This window comes from Ovis canadensis, chromosome 17, assembly GCF_042477335.2.
Source record: "Ovis canadensis isolate MfBH-ARS-UI-01 breed Bighorn chromosome 17, ARS-UI_OviCan_v2, whole genome shotgun sequence".
NCBI classification, from domain to species: domain Eukaryota; kingdom Metazoa; phylum Chordata; class Mammalia; order Artiodactyla; family Bovidae; genus Ovis; species Ovis canadensis.
In genome coordinates, this window is record NC_091261.1 from 25,894,487 (window position 1) to 25,910,861 (window position 16,375).

Consider the following 16,375-nt stretch of genomic DNA (forward strand, 5'->3'; position numbering starts at 1 on the left):
GGGTTTCTTGGTTTGAAATATGTTTGTTAGAGGCAACTGGCAGATTTATGATAATTATTCTTTTTTGAGCTTATTTTGTTGCTGTACAATTAAATATAAAACATAAGTTAAAGCAGATTCAGATAGCAACACACAACGGGTTTAGGTATGATTTTGGGGATGATTACAATGGTGGCTTGGATGGTAAATGGTGAATCAGATGGCAGAAAGCCCAGGTGGCAATGCAGGAGACCTGGGTTCCATCCCTGGGTTGGGAAAATCCCTTGGAGGAGGGCATGGCAACCCACTCCAGTATTCTTGCCTGGAGAATCCCCAAGGACAGAGGAGCCTGGCGGGCTGCAGTCCATGGGGTTGCAGAGTCAGACACGACTGAGCAACTAAGCACAACACGGCACAATTTCAGAAGATGATACAACAATCTTTAGGAAGTTGCACAGTGTTTTAATACTGAGAAGAGTATTAAATAATCATTTTTTTAACTTCCTTATAAGTTAGAAAAAAATAGTATTCCATTTTCTAATTGTATAATAACTTTAAAATTATGTATGCTTGGAGAATACTACCTTACAATATTTATACAGTATATATAAAGATAAAAATTATATAGAGCACTGTTTGTAAATCTTGGATGATTTACATAAAGGAAAAGGCAATGTGTCTTAAGTGTGTTTGCCCTCTGCCCAGCCCCTGAGGATTCATTATAACCAATATATTTCAGTGTAGATGCCACGGTTTATGGTGGAATCTGTACTGCTGGCTGTCTGCTTTCTGATTTTTCCTGATCCTTACAGATTTGCATTTTGACTTAAGAGATGATTTAAAATAATTTAAAGCAATTCACAGTCTTATAGAAAAATAAGTTTTGATGGTTCGTGCAGAGGCTGGCGTATTCTCTTTGGCTTCCTTTTGGCTGTTGTTTTTGTCGTCTTTTATTGAGGAAGGCATTTTAAAAATCTTTGTAGTTTTGTGATGTTATTCCCGATAGAATTTTGCTGTGGTTTATTTTCCATAAGAAGTGTGTAAGTGCCAGCTATAATGTCTATCTGTCATTGTCACTGATATTCTAGAAGACATCTATTATCCATCTAGCATGGCAGTCAGATTTGACCTGGGTGCCCCGGATTCATGATATGAGACGTCAGACATTGAGCTTGCTGAGAATCACCAGCGGGTCACACATTTTCTCCATGACACTTTATTCCTCACCTTGCTGAACACTCTGCAGTATTGGTTGTATCATAGCTGTTGTTAATATCAGCAGCCCACCGCACAATGTTCAGATGCTGGCTTTGGGAAAGATATCAGGAGCCAAGAAATCTTTAGTGGGAGGAAAATACCTAAACACACACAATTAGAGGAAGAGTAGGAACAGGTACATCTAGTTTAAGGTGTCACACTTAGGTTAGAAAAAGTAACGTAGTTCTAGATTTATAGGAAATCAAGACACTTTTGATAGTAAACTTCTGATTCTTATTTATTTGATTTTGATTTTATAAAAGTAAACAAATATTGAGCAACAAAACATTGCATTTTCTAGAAAACATAAATTTTGAAATGGCTAGGTTACTGTTTTGTTTTTTTTTTCCCCATTTTGCATTTTGCCAAATTTGTGGATTTCCTTGCCTGTGAATAAGACACATTATACACTTAGTATAACCTGTTGATTTCTGGTGCTTTGTGTTTTTACATCTATTGTAATTTATCTTCTTTCCACTGACTTGGCAACCTCTGAGGTACTGAGTCAGAAAAGTGTTAGATCAGGGATGCACACGTGCTTGCGTGCTAAGTCGCTTCAGTCATGTCTCACTCTTTGCGACCCTGTGGACTGTAGCTGGCCAGTCTAGGGGCTTCTTCAGGCGGGAATACTGGAGTGGATTGCCATGCCTCCCCCTAGGGGATCTTGCTGATCCAGGGATCGGACGCACATCTCTTGCATCCCCTGCAGTGGCAGGCGAGTTCTTTACCACCAGCGCCACTTGATCAAGGATAAGAAGCATTGTTTTTTTTTTTTTTTTGATTATTGGTTTTGTTTTTAATGCTTTAATATCTCACTTTTATTCCTTCTGTTCTCCAGTCATTGTTGTTAAAGCAATAGAATTCTCAGATTTCTGTAAAAAAAAAAAAAAGTCACAGAAATAAGGGTATACTTGTCGGCACCATTATTGGATGGCAAATATCCCTAGAGTCTGTCTAGTCTTTTTGTGATCACTGTCCCTTTGGGTTGCTTCAGTTCAGATAATTCAGATTTAAAGCTCCCAAAGTTGGTTCATGGAGTTTAATAGTTTAATGTGGCCACTGCATCCTATGTGCTGTGAACTGGGATTTTTGAGTTTGAGGTGAAATTATTTTTCCACAGAAAACTTAAAGGGCAAAAAGTGTGTGCCTTATTTATAGACTTAAATCAAATGTCATGGAATATGACAGTGCATTTTTGAAATTGTACACTAAAACCTGTTTGTTTATATTGGGGAGCGTGAGACATTATGTGTCTTATGCTCTGATGAGTATGTTAGAGATGTTGTTTCATTGACCCTTATCAAATTAGCCTATGATGTTTGATTTTTGTCATTTTATATACTAAGAAACTGAGGTATAGAAAAAGTTAAGTAATTTGCACAAAGTTACAACGCTGTTACATTGCAAAGCCAATGGGTGAAGCCACATATTTCTGTCTGCAAAGCCTGTGCTCTTTTTTAAAAATGATTTTTTGGAATTTTTCTTTCTTTTTTTTTTGATGTGGACCATTTGTTACAATATTGCTTCTGCTTTGATGTTTTCATTTTTTGGCCTCCAGACAGGTGGGATCCTAGCTCCCCTTCATGGACCGAACCCACATCCCTTGCATTGGAAGGCGAAGTCTTAACCACTAGATTGCCAGGGTAGCCCAGACCTGTGCTCTTAGTGACCCACTTTTTGTCTCCTTTGACAGAAGAGAAAACTGAGATCTAGTTAAAACATGTCGCATATTACATGATTTAGTAATGGCAGAACAAAGCAAGGACACAGGTCAAGGACCACTTGTTCAAGGTGTCTTCCACGTTGATTTCACCACTCATGTTATAGCAAATGAAGACCTGATGAGTCCCAGTGGCCGTGGAGAACTCAGGAATGTTAGCCGTGATGGAGTAAGCGAGCATCAGCCTGCTAGGTTAGGGATAAGTGGAGACTGAGGGAAACCTGGGCAATCTCTTCTCACCCCAGAACCATGACCCTGTACCTGGTTTACTGACCAAGCACTTAACAATTACTTGCTCTGCTAACCTAACCTGAGTCTTTTGGAATTGTAAGAAACCAAAATTTAGAACAATGACTTCACAACAGAATGGAGAAGCAGATCTTTCTCTGGCAGTGACGCTAGAGGTCAGAGGAAAAGTTATGTTACTCATAAAGTAGACAATCACAAAGGCAGAAAAAGTAGGGGAGGGTAAAAATTCTTTCCTAGGAAATCCTTCTCAGAAGAATTGAGACAGATAAGAAGTATTGGCTTAGCTTCGGGTTCCTGTGAGTTGTCACCAAAAACTCGAATGAATTTTTTAGCCAACACAATAATTTGACCTTGTCTGACCTTTGCTGCCCATCTCCACGCACTTTAGATCCATTCAGTTCTTGTTCATTGAGCAAGCATTTATCATGAATTTTTCATATGCCAACTACAGTGATAGGTTCTTAATAGATTTTTAAAAATAGCAATGCAGTTCATATTTTGCAGTTGATACTACTAATAAGAATGATGACAAAAAATCCCATTATTCATTGAGCATCTACTAGCAAGCAAGGGATGTGTTGGGTGCTTCTCCTACACTTTTTTATGTAATTTCTGCAGTCTTATCATCCCAGTTTTATAGCAGCTTGTCTAAGATTCCACAGCTGCTGACTGTAGGATTAGAATGCAGTTGGGTCTGACTCCAGAGCTTTCTCTGCTTTGGTTTTCCTGCCTGATAGGAAACAAATGATCCCATAGACTCTTTACCCTGTTCTCTACTTTATATTCTATCTTTTGGAAAATTTTAGGGACCTCAATTATTTTTTCTTAATATTTTAATCTTAAAAATCAGTTTTAAATGCCTGTGACATAGTAGAGGTTCAAACATATTTTGCTGGGATTTTGAGTCATGATATTTTTATGGATGCTAAATGTGAACCTGGTGCCATTTATTTCCGAGTTGGAGACACCTAAATTAGTGAACATTATGCAACCTAAGTATTAGAGCATATCTGAGACATGTAATAGTGAGTGATGGATTGTAATTTGCTGGAAAAGCTGAAAGCCTTACTTGGAATTCACATTTATTTCAGTGTAGGTCACATTGTCGTGTCATGGGAAATTTTCAGCTTGTCTTAACAACTATTCTGTTGTTTCTTTTGTAATCTCTTACATGTAGTCCCCCCAAGTTAAGCAAACATCTGTGTAATTTTATCATAGTGGATGTGAGAAAATTTTCTTGGATACAGAAGTATGTGTTTACCCATAAAAAGAGAATTTATGTTTCCTTTTCATTTATTACTTCTTCCGCATATACAGTAGCACTGTCATGTAACATACAACATAAGACTTCAGTGATCCTGCATAGATATTTGGTGTATAATGTACCGATGTATGGTAGGGGCTATGAAAGAAACAGATAATAAACTTCTACTGTATTTAATTTTTTTCTTATTTTATGTAACATTTTTATGTACATATTCATGCAAATACTTCATAGATTGTATGGAGAGATATGTTTATATTATTATAGGACTTTTACTTTCTCATAAACCTTTACTATTTATTTTACATTGTCAAATGCACGTGTTTAGAGATGGTAAGATACAAATTATGGAGTCTTTAAAGTTTTGTTGTATTTTTTGGTGTTTTGCTTAATTTACAAAATTAAGCAAAACACCTCCTCACACACACACAGTACATACACATATTTCAGTTTTGTTTCTAAAAATGGAACAACAGCAAAAAAAAGCCCACGTATTTTAAACTGAACCTCCCAAAGGCGTACTCTTCATTTAAGGACAGGAAGCAATATTAAAGAGAAGTTCCTTAGACTGTAACATATAGTTTTCCACACAAGCATATGCAGAGTGATAAAAAAATAAAACAAAAAGTAATTGTCACCGGCATCTTGCATGTTGGGAGCCAGGGCATGTTCTATAGGCTATAAGGCAGTGGGTCAGAATCAGTCTGTTACTATGATGCATGAAAGCATCTGAACTTCATAGTAACCTGAGACCAACCTTGGCCATATATTGACAATAGAGTTTTAACTGAATAAAATTAAACTTTCTTTATGGGTTTCCTACTACTACTCTTTCCCTACATGCAAATAATGCTTACTTTAAGCACCAGCTGCCGTCTTTAAAATTGTATGTGTGATGAATACTTTCATAACAACATCTTTTCTTATCACCATTTACTTGGACTTCAGAGATTTATAAGATCGTATACAAGCAAGCATCTTAACAGTCACGTATATTTTGAAGATGTTTTATTCTCTTTAAAAAGTCACTTCTAGTTAGCTTTTCTAGCTACCAGAAAGTAGAATTACTGCAAAAAATTCTTCTGGTTTCACCACAGTAACTTTTATGCGTGTCTAAAACATTCTCTATATTAAATAAGGGCAATGAACATTGATTGAGTGGTGCCCAGAAAGCCTGCTTTGAGAGACAATAGCATATTAGTGATTATTTTACTAAAGAGATATTTACTAAAATTATGAAAGGCACCGATGGAAAAGTTTGAGGATAAGAATAGCATGTAAAAGTTAATTGATGCGCTTGCCTCGAATTTTCTAACAATGCACATCCCAATCCCTGAAAGCAATGCGTAAGAACACTGCATTTTTTTCCTTTGGGAGTGAGCAAGCAAGAAAACATGCTCATCAGTAGCAAAGTGCACACTCATGTTGGATTCAGATGCACCTTTATGTGGAACACCTTGAATCACTGGAATGCTTTATTCACCATGATTTTGACATGATTCAGAAAGAAGACCCGAAGCTCCTCCAAGACGCTGACCCGAACCTCATAGATCTGTGGGTGATTTGCTCAGTCGCTTCAGTCGTGTCCAACTCTGTGAGACCCCATAGCCTGTAGCCTGCCAGGCTCCTCTGTCCATGGGATTCTCCAGGCAAGAATACTGGAGTGGGTTCCCATTTCCTCCTCCAGGAGATCTTCCCAACCCAGGAATCAAACCTGCATTTCTAGTCTCCTGCATTGCAGGTGGATTCTTGACTACTAGCGCCCCCTGGGAATAGGAAGATATAACTAACACTAATTGAAATTTATGATGGATTAAGCATTTCAATGTCTTACCGTATTGAATTTTCTGATAAGCTTGCCTGAAAGGTGATATTATTCCTGTTACAAGCAAACGGAGTAACAGCAGTATAACTTCTTAAGATGACACAGCTGGGGCAGCATAGTAATTAGAAGAGGGATTCTTGACATCAAGGATTTCCTAGAGAGGATATATTTTGTTTAGAATTTTAGAATGAAATGTGTTTAGAGACTAGAAGAGAGATTGACACCTCAGCTTCTTCTTGGGCCCCTTTAGTGGCCTGAGATTCAAACTCAGGAGGTCATACATCTCTCCCATTTTCCAACAGATCATTGTTAGAAAAGTGTTCCTATTTGTCCTAGATTTTATCTTCTTGCTTATTCCTAGCTTTCCTTCATGGTGTTAAGTAGGAGAAGTCTCACAATAGACATATGGGGTTGTGTTTTGTAATATACAGATGTGTGGGAAGGGCTCTAAAAGAAATTAACAGTGAACTTATACTTTTTTTTTCCTATTTTATGTAACATTTTTCGGTGTGCATATTCATGCAAATACCTCTTAGACTGTATGGATAGACATGTTTATACATTTATATTATTTTAGGGCTATTTTGCTTTCTCACAGATCTTGACTCTTCTCCATTGTTTTCTCTATGATCACGTTGAAAGCAGCTTTTTCTGCCCAGTTGTAAATCTCCTCTACTTTCTTTTTTCCTTGTGAAGTAGTGTAATATATTAACAGTAGAAAGAGCACCTGACTTTCCCACCAGCCTTGGGTTCAAGTCCCAGCTGTATCGCCAGCTGTGTCACCCCGGGCGTGTTGTCTATCCTCTAACATCTGTTAACGGGAGTAGTAACAACCTCCCTCCCGCCGTGACTCTGGGTAATTAATAAAGGCAGTGAAGTTCCACGCATTGCCATGTGTTAGAGAAAAACACTCTATAAAGATTGTTTTCCTTTCTTCTTGCATTGAACTTACTAATTCCTTCACCCATAGCTTAACATTTTCTTCAGTTTGCGTACCTAGTTTGTGGAAGGTCTTTCTTAAAATGTAACATCTACAAACCTCTAAATTGGGCAGTGGCAAAGAGACTGATTTAACCTTTGAACATTACATTTTTATTATCTGAAGAACGGGTGCTTCCTTGAACTCCAAATTCTGGCTTTAATTACACTGACACGAGATTTGGCTTCTTATCAGATACCAGATACCAGCAAGAGATCTAGGGAAAGTATTTGCTTGGTTGAAACAGGCAGCATTCTGATAGAGTTATGAAAAATCTAAAAAATTTTTTGACTTGAAAGTTTAGCAATATAACATTGAAATCAGGGTAGCAATTCGTAAAAGTGACACAGAGTGTCAATTTCTTCTAGAGTTGACTGATGCATTTTATTGCTGAATCTGTGATAAGATGTCTACAAAAATAAATTCAAGTGATGTTTCCTGGGACTGGAGTGTGAAAAGAAAGGGAGGAGACACTGAAAGCAGAAGTAGGGCTCTTTGCTTCTGAAGCCGACTCTGTTCTTATATGTAACTGTATTAATGCCGTTTAGGAACAAGACCACCTAAAAGTATCAGAAGGCTGTAACATGAGCCACTTTGCAATAAAGTGACAACATGACATTAATTTATTATAAAATTAGAGATTGCAAAGCATACAGATCCTGTGGACTTAGGATAGTAGAGTAGAAAGAGTATGGGGTTTAGAGACATGCTTGAGTCCAAATCCAGGCTTTTTTATTGCCTAGCAGCATGATGGATTACTCTGAGACTCAGTTTTCTTATCTGTGAAATGGGGGTGACAGGGGTGCCACGTGACAGCCTCGGTTCCCGTGAATTACTAACGTGAAATGTTTATAACAGTTCCGGACACATAGTAAGTGCTCAATAAATGTTAGTTGTGGATTTTATTTATTTTTCTTTTATTGATCAGCTTCTCTAGCCTTAGGGGTTTTGATGTTGTTTTCGTTATTCCCACCCAGATGAGAATTAGATAAATGGTACCCAACGCATCTGAAACAGTACCTGATGCAAAGCAGATGTTCATCATGCCCGTCACCTATTACTAAAATTATCACCATCATCAGTATTATTATTTCCCTCTTCATCGTGTAGCCTGTCTTTCATTTATAATTTAAGTCGCTCTGCAGTGCTATAGTCTGCATTTTTCTTTATGTTCCTAATCCATTTTCATGAGGCCAGAGATATGACCATGGAAACCAATTAGCACTTCCTTAGTTTGCATTATTCAAAAGATGTCGTATTTGTCAGATTGCAAATTAGAGTTTTTAGTCACTGAAGATACAACGCGTACTTAGAGTACACTTCAATAGCTCCTCAATTTGTCCGCTTTAAAAATGCAAATCACATAAAGTTAATATCTGTACACAAAAACCTACCTGCTTAAGAAGTTTGAGAGTTCATTTATCTTTGAAGATAATTTACAAGAGTGATTAGGCCTGCAAGGAATTATATTTGACCTGAAAATTATATATTGGATTTGCTCGTAGTTACCAAAGCCACTTTCATCATTATCACCCTGAATTTCTGCTTCTTTGGATGCATTTATATCATCTTTTTCCAAAGAATGTTCTTTAGAACACTGATATCCCTTCAGTTATAAGTATGTGTTCTTCGAGTGAAGAAGTTTTATGTCTAGTAAGTTTGAAATGTTATAGTTTAAAAAATGAAGTAGGTGACCTGATTGTAGGACTTCTCAGAGTCTTCATTATCCTCATGTCCTTCAGGGGCTCTCAGAGACAGTGTTATCTACAGCTTTTCTTTAATCTGAACCCAAGAAGCTTTCTTCATGCAACCCTTTATCAAATGCTTATCAGACACTGTGGGTTCCCAGGTGGCGCAAGTGGTAAAAAAAAGTACCTGACAATGCAGGAGACAAAAGAGATGCAGGTTCGATCCCTGGGTCGGGAAGATCCACTGGAGAAGGAACTGGAAGCCCACTCCAGTATTCTTGCCTGGAGAAGCCATGGACAGAGGAGCCTGGCAGGCTACAGTCCATGGATCATAAAAGAGTCAGACATGACTTAGCACGCATGCATGCAATATACAAATAGACACTGTGTTCCAAGAAAAACAGCTGCACAGTTCGGAAAATGCTGCTTCGGAACAGTATAAACAACCAAGCCTTTCCCAGAGAAATCTTTGGGAGATTTGTATATGCATTCATCCACTTTTCCCCACTGTGAATGTGTCCTCTAATCCATGCCTCTATAGACAGGTCTGTGATCTTCTCCAAATGACCCCTCACTCCTACACCCATGCCTTGCACCTCCATGCTTTCTGTCCCATCCACATGCAGTTCCCACCCCTATTTCTCCCATCCCCCACCCCAGTCAGTAAGCATGTCAACCCCACGGTTTCTACGTCCATGTCCTGGCCTATATAGACACTCATCTGTGAAATTCATACACATGAGTACGTGGAGGAGAAGGCAGTGACACCCCACTCCAGTACTCTTGCCTGGAAAATCCCATCGACGGAGGAGCCTGGTAGGCTGCAGTCCAGGGGGTCGCTGAGGGTCAGACACGACTGAGCAACTTCACTTCCACTTTTCACTTTCCTGCATTGGAGAAGGAAATGGCAGCCCACTCCAGTGTTCTTGCCTGGAGAATCCCAGGGATGGGGGAACCTGGTGGGCTGCCGTCTATGGGGTCGCACAGAGTCGGACACGACTGAAGTGACTTAGCAGCAGCAGCAGAGTATGTGGGAAGAGAAAAGAAGTGACTTTACATACTCTCTCATTTATAGTCATTGACAGATTCTTTTTAAGGTTGCCTAAGTGCAGACACACTTATTTTCATGATCACCTAATATTACAGCTGCCCCAAACTGAACTTACGCTTGTCCTTTCCTGGTTAAACTCAGAACCATTGTGTGCTGTGTGATCAGTCACTTCAGTCATGTTTGACTCTTTGAGACTCCATGGACTATAACCTGCCAGGCTCCTCTGTCCATGGGATTCTCCAGGCAAGAATCCTGGAGGGGGTCACCGTGCCCTCCTCCAGGGGATCTTCCCCACCCAGGGGTCGAACCTGGGTCTCCTCTGTCTCTTGCCAGTAGTGCCAGTTCTTTACCAGTAGTGCCACCTGGGAAGCCCCAGAACCATTAGGTACCTTAACTATAGCCACAACTAGAAATCCCAGCATCCATTTTCATCTTTTTCTACAATTTTTGTATGATTATGCTCTTTTTCTGCCTTAAAATTTCTTACTTTCCCCTCCCCCGCATGAACATGAACAGAAGTGTGCAAAAACTTCAGCCAGAAGATACAAGATAGTAAGTGCTTTTTCAGCTTCACCTGCAGCCACACAGATTACCCTTGACACTGATCACCACCTCCTTTGTTGTTTATAGTGGCTTATGTGCCCATAACACTTCATAAAGGCACAGTCAGAGTCCCCATATTTCTTTGGAAACTCCTTTTCTCAGGGTTTCGAGCTCAGTTTCAAAACTGCAGCTCACAGAGGAGCCAGTACTGTCTGTATGAGTAGATGGAGCTCCCAAGGCTCTTCCCCACACTGATAGCCTGTTATTTTCTGTCCTTCTTTTTGTATCCCTTACCTGGGATGAATTTACCCATCTGAAGTCCCTCGCATTCTCCATACTCACTCTCCATATTCATTAGTGAACTAATTCGAGGTAGACGTCTCCAGGAGGGTCAGTGAAAAGGGCTGGTCTTCTTCCCAGGTTCCTCAATATTCTAAGACCAAATTGGCCATTTTCCTATCATCAGGCTTTTGAAGAAGCAGGTCAGAACTCATTATTCCTGCTGCAGTTAACAGGCTTAATGATCACTGAAGGTCACTGTTCTTAACTGTGTTCCTAGTGAGATTTGACTTTGCTTTCCATTTACACAGCGTCAGTTTTACTTACAGTATATGATTGAGTGGCGCTGGAGGTACCATCCGTGCAGAACTGTAGACAGTTACCCCAATAGTGTGCTCCAGCCTGGGAGTCTCTACCCTAATCCATCAAGTGAAATTCACTAATGTCTGCTGTTCTGTGGTATAGCATGATGCCTCAGAGTAACAGTGCAGTTGAATGAAAGTGTTTGCAGTTAAGATTTCAGGTAGATGAAGAACTGAGTCAGGGAAAGGAAGACAAGCATTAATACAGTTGTATAATGGAAGCTAGAAAATATTCAAAGCCACATGATAAAAGATTTTAAGAAGGCAGAAGGGAAGGATGAGATCACAGATAAAAAGATAAGGGAAGAAAGAATGGACCCACTGATTTTACTTCACTTAATTACTTTTAATACCAGGGTAAGCACATGCTTTTTCTCAAGGCTGTACTACAATAGGAGTCGGTGGCTTCTAGCAATGGGCCCAGCCTATAAGTGACCTGTTGGGTCCCTTTACCTAGGTATTTAAGCTTATTAGAATTTGATAGAAAATGTTAGGTAATTAAAGATTCTTTTTACACTTTGTCTGGCACTGATGAATTTATTACATTATGGAACAGTTTACTGTCTTGAATATAAAATAGGTTTATAAATCAATTGAAATCATTGACCCAGGTTTAAATAGACCTGATCTAAGTGCTGCTTAGCATGTGTGACAATATGATAAGCAAATAGAATGACCGGTTTTACTTGTAGATACGTGTTGCATGCTACTTCTGTCTGATGTTCACACATGCAAATTGCGCAGTAAACACATTCCTTTAGAACTCAATATAAAATGGATTGCTAAAACCAAATTTAGGGTGCTGTAATAAACTTGCTCTAATCCTCATCTGTCCCCTGAAGACCAGACCACATAACGAGAATATTTTTTTTATTTTAATCTCCCTCTACATCAATGTAGCCTCTCTAATTCGAAGCAGGTTTAAAAGTTTCGATCCTAAACTTAGAAATGGTGTACGGTGGGAATTATTTTCTCCTATCTAGAATCAAATTGAAGATGTTCCAGGGACTTACACAGTAAGGAGGAGACCGTCTCTCAACAGTTTTGGGGTTTGCTTGTTTGTTGGGCAGTCTGCCCACTAACACTGAATTTCTGGGCTATGGAGATTTGCTTCTAGTACCAGTAAACATGAGTTGCTTCTATGACCCAGTGATATGGCCTTTAAAGTACTTTAAGAATTGGCCTGTGATTATAACACTGGGAAGTTAGAATGCCATTACTGTCACCAGAAGGTGATTACTTTGCTTACATTTCTTCATCTGTCTACTAATGGTAATAATGACACTGAAATGAGCTTAGATTATGGATTTGTAGGAGGGACTTTAAGGAAAGAATCCCTTTATAGTTTAATAGGAAAAAAAAAAGTGTTTTCTCCCCCCCCCTTATTTTTTTCTATCTCTTCTTCCTTGAACCCCCACTAGTCCTTGAAACAAATACTTTTCAAGTGATGTTTTCTTTCCTGTCAAGTTCATTTGAAAAATATATTGCAATAATAAAGGCTATGTGAAGTCTCCTTATAGGGAGGAAATGGTAAAAAATAATAATAATAATAATTGTTTTCATTGTATTTGTTATGAAATTTTCTTATTTTCTCAGAGATTATTTTTATAAATCCTTTGACTTCGAAGATGCTTCTTGTTGTTCCATCGCTCAGTTATGTCTGACTCTTTGTGACCCCATGGACTGCAGCACGCCAGGCCTCCCTGTCCATCACCAACTCCCAGTAGCTTGCTCAAACTCATGTCCATCGAGTCCGACTCATCCTCTGCCGCCCCCTCCTCCTCCTGCCTTCAGTCTTTCCCAGCATCAGGGTCTTTTCCAGTGAGTCAGTTCTTTGCATCAGGTGACCAAAGTATTGGACCTTTGAGTTTCAGGGCTCAGGTAAATTTAAAAAATGGAAGTGTATATTTTCTGGAGAGTGGATTTCCTTCTTTACATCCTACAGGTACATTCCTCAATGAAAGTTTTACAGACTTTCTACCTGCTGCCTTCCATACAGAGAGATGGAGTCAGAAGCAAAGACTGATGCATTTCTAAGAGATGAGGAGGGTTTCCTTCTGGAACTAATTTTAAGAATGGAATCTTAGGCAATTCTGAAGATACAGGAGAGACTGAGAATGTGCAGAAGCAGCATTTCATAATAGCACATGAGCCACTGGGAAAGCCCCCAAGTAGATACAGTACACTCCAATATGGGGTGATAGTTCATGATACAGAGAGCTCATTTGTCAGCTTTCTTATGCCTGTGTTGAAGACACTGTGATAGCCTGTGCAACTTACACTCAGGAACGTCCGAAGTATAGTGTGAAGATATTTTGTATTGAGTTCAGTTCACCTGAGAACTACCACTGGAAAGAAACTTTGGGGGCCTCTGAAGAGAGCGGCAGAAAGAAGCTTTTCCATCCTTCACGGAACCAGATGAATCCTTGGTTATGGTTGAGAAAACAAGGAATTCAAAGCAGGAGTATTTGGGAAGCATGCCATGTATCAGAACATTGCAGCTTCTGTATGGAAGGAGGTGGCGATGCTTATAAGAAACAATTCGCTCGGTACACAGAGAAGGTACCTCCAAACACAGAGATGTGCGAGAAAGATAATGCTGCTGAAGGAGAGTGTCCAAGCTATGAGAAGACACCTCAGAAAAAAGTTTAAAATAAGAGGTGGTGGGACTTCCCTGGCAGTCCAGTGGTTAAGACTTCACACTTCCACTGCAGTGGGCACAGGTTCGATCCCTGGTTGGGGAACTAAGATCCCACATGCCATGAGGCATGGCCCAAAAACTAGAAAGATGTGGAACTATCTCAAAATATCTATTGCTCTGAAGATCAGGTAATTCAGAAAGCAAGTTTCCTCCAGGCTTTGGAGTGGGCTAGTGAGAATTCGACCAAAATTTCATATTATGAAGGATTTTCCAGATAAAGGCAATCAACTTACTGACCAAGAAGCTAAAAATAAATACATTTAAAATTTACCACAATTTCCTTTTTTGGTTTTCAGAAATTTTTTTTTTTTAAGTTAGGGCCAAAACAAAAAAAAGGGGGGGTTCTTCCCTGGTAGTCCAGTGGTTAAGACTCCAGGCTCTCAGTACAGGGAGCCCAGGTTTGGTCCCTTGTCAGGGAGCTAGATGCTGCATGCAACAAGTAAGCCCCAGATATGGGCTTCTGGGTTCTACTGTTCTTTGGCAAATCTCAGCACTACTGATGGCTTGTGAGGTGGCTGTGAGCCTTTCACTTGGCTTCTCTTGGCTTCAGTTTCTACGGAGTGAACTGGGTGATTCTTAAGCTTACTTTCTGTTCTAAGCATTCTCTGATTTTATGCAATCCTGATACTAAGTTCTGAGGAGTTATCTTAGAATAAAAGAGAAAATAGCTGAATCCAAGGCTGTTAAAAGCTAGTGAAACTTATTTGGAACACAAACTTCAATTCAGTTCTCAAATATTTACAAAAGAATATAGAACAATCACTCGAATTGAAAATTTTAATTCTGTTACTTAATTTTTACTGTCTTTCTACTTTCTGTTAGCATGTCAGTCTGCCAAATACCCGGAGAAGGCAATGGCACCCCACTCTAGTACTCTTGCCTGGAAAATCCTATGGACAGAGGAGCCTGGTGGGCTGCAGTCCATGGGGTCGCTGAGAGTCAAACATGACTGAGTGACTTCACTTTCACTTTTCACTTTCATGCACTGGAGAAGGAAATGGCAACCCACTCTAGCGTTCTTGCCTGGAGAATCCCAGGGACAGGGGAGCCTGGCGGGCTGCTGTCTGTGGGGTCGCACAGAGCCAGACACGACTGAAGTGACCTAGCAGCAGCAGCAGCAGCTGCCAAATACCAAAGTCCATTTGTTTTCTTATATGGATTGTTTTGAATGATGTGATAAAGATATTTTAATTACTAATAGATATGCTTTCCTATAATCAGAAATTTTAAAATAATGTTTTAACAGGGAGACATCTGAAGAACAAGTAATTGCTTTCTCGAGTACTTTATGTTGAAACACTGATACAGAACATTTGATTTATTCCTGCTGATCTGCAGAGTCTATTTAGCATGAATAAAAGCAGTATAGTGTCTCCATGGGGCTTCCCAAGTGGCTTGGTGGTAAAGAATTCGCCTGCTGATGCAGAAGATGCAGATTCAATTCCTGGGTCTGGGAGATCCCCTGGAGAAGGAAATTACAACACAATCTAGTATTCTTGCTTGGGAGATCCCAAGGACAGAGGAGCCTGGCAGGCTACAGTCCATGGGGTCCCAAAGAGTCAGACATGACTGAGCACACACACAGTGAACAGTGAACTCTTTCCATATAGTAGCGTGTCTTGAATTTTGCTTTAATTGCTTTTCCTCCTTTTAACAAGAAAAGTTCTGTAGAAATCTTTAGACTCCTTTAACTCTGGGTTAGTCACATTTTGACCTCGAAAATAATTACCTGATGATTTAGTAAAGCATTATAAAGATGGTAAGCAGAACAAGTTAAAATCAGAAAATGGGAAATTTCAGGTCTGTAGAGTAATTTTAATCACTGCTGCGCTAGCTGCCCGTATTTATTTGCCTAGCCAAACTGAGTTTCCTTATTGTAGCTGACCAGTACTGTAAGATGACCTGGATTCCTATGTCATCTTTTTTTTTAATATATATATTTTTAATTTGAAGGATAATTGCTTTACAACATTGTGTTAGTTTTTGCTGTACAACCACATGAATGAGCTGGGTGTGTGCACTCGGTCATGTCCGACTCTTTGCAACCCCATGGACTGTAGCCTACCAGGTTTCTCTGTCCTTAGAATGTTCCATGAAAGAGTAGTAGAGTGGGTTGCCATTTCCTGCTCCAGGGGCTCTTCCCAACTCAGGGATCGGGCCCGAGTCTGTTGCGTCTCCTGTATTGACAGTCAGATTCTTTACCGCTGCACCACCTGGGAAGCCTATGCATATATCCCCTACCTCTTGAGTCTCCCTCCCATCCCCACCTTGCCCATTCCACCACTCTTAAGTCATCACAGAGCACCGAGCTGAGATCCCTGTGATGTACCGAAGCTTCATCCTAGCTATTGATTTTACATGTGGTGGTGTATATAGGTCAGTGTTTTCCCAATCCATCCCACCCTCTCCTTCCCTCACTGTGTCTACCACTCCATTCTCTATGTCTTTCATCCACATAGCTGCCCATCATTTTGCCTG

At 39.7% G+C, this 16,375-nt stretch overlaps 1 protein-coding gene across 9 annotated transcripts in view; it reads left to right on the forward strand.

Annotated features, from left to right (window-relative positions):
- The window catches only part of INPP4B (inositol polyphosphate-4-phosphatase type II B), an 883,288-nt gene that overhangs the window by 593,251 nt on the left and 273,662 nt on the right, over positions 1–16,375 (forward strand). The gene's annotated exons all lie outside the window — the stretch shown is intronic.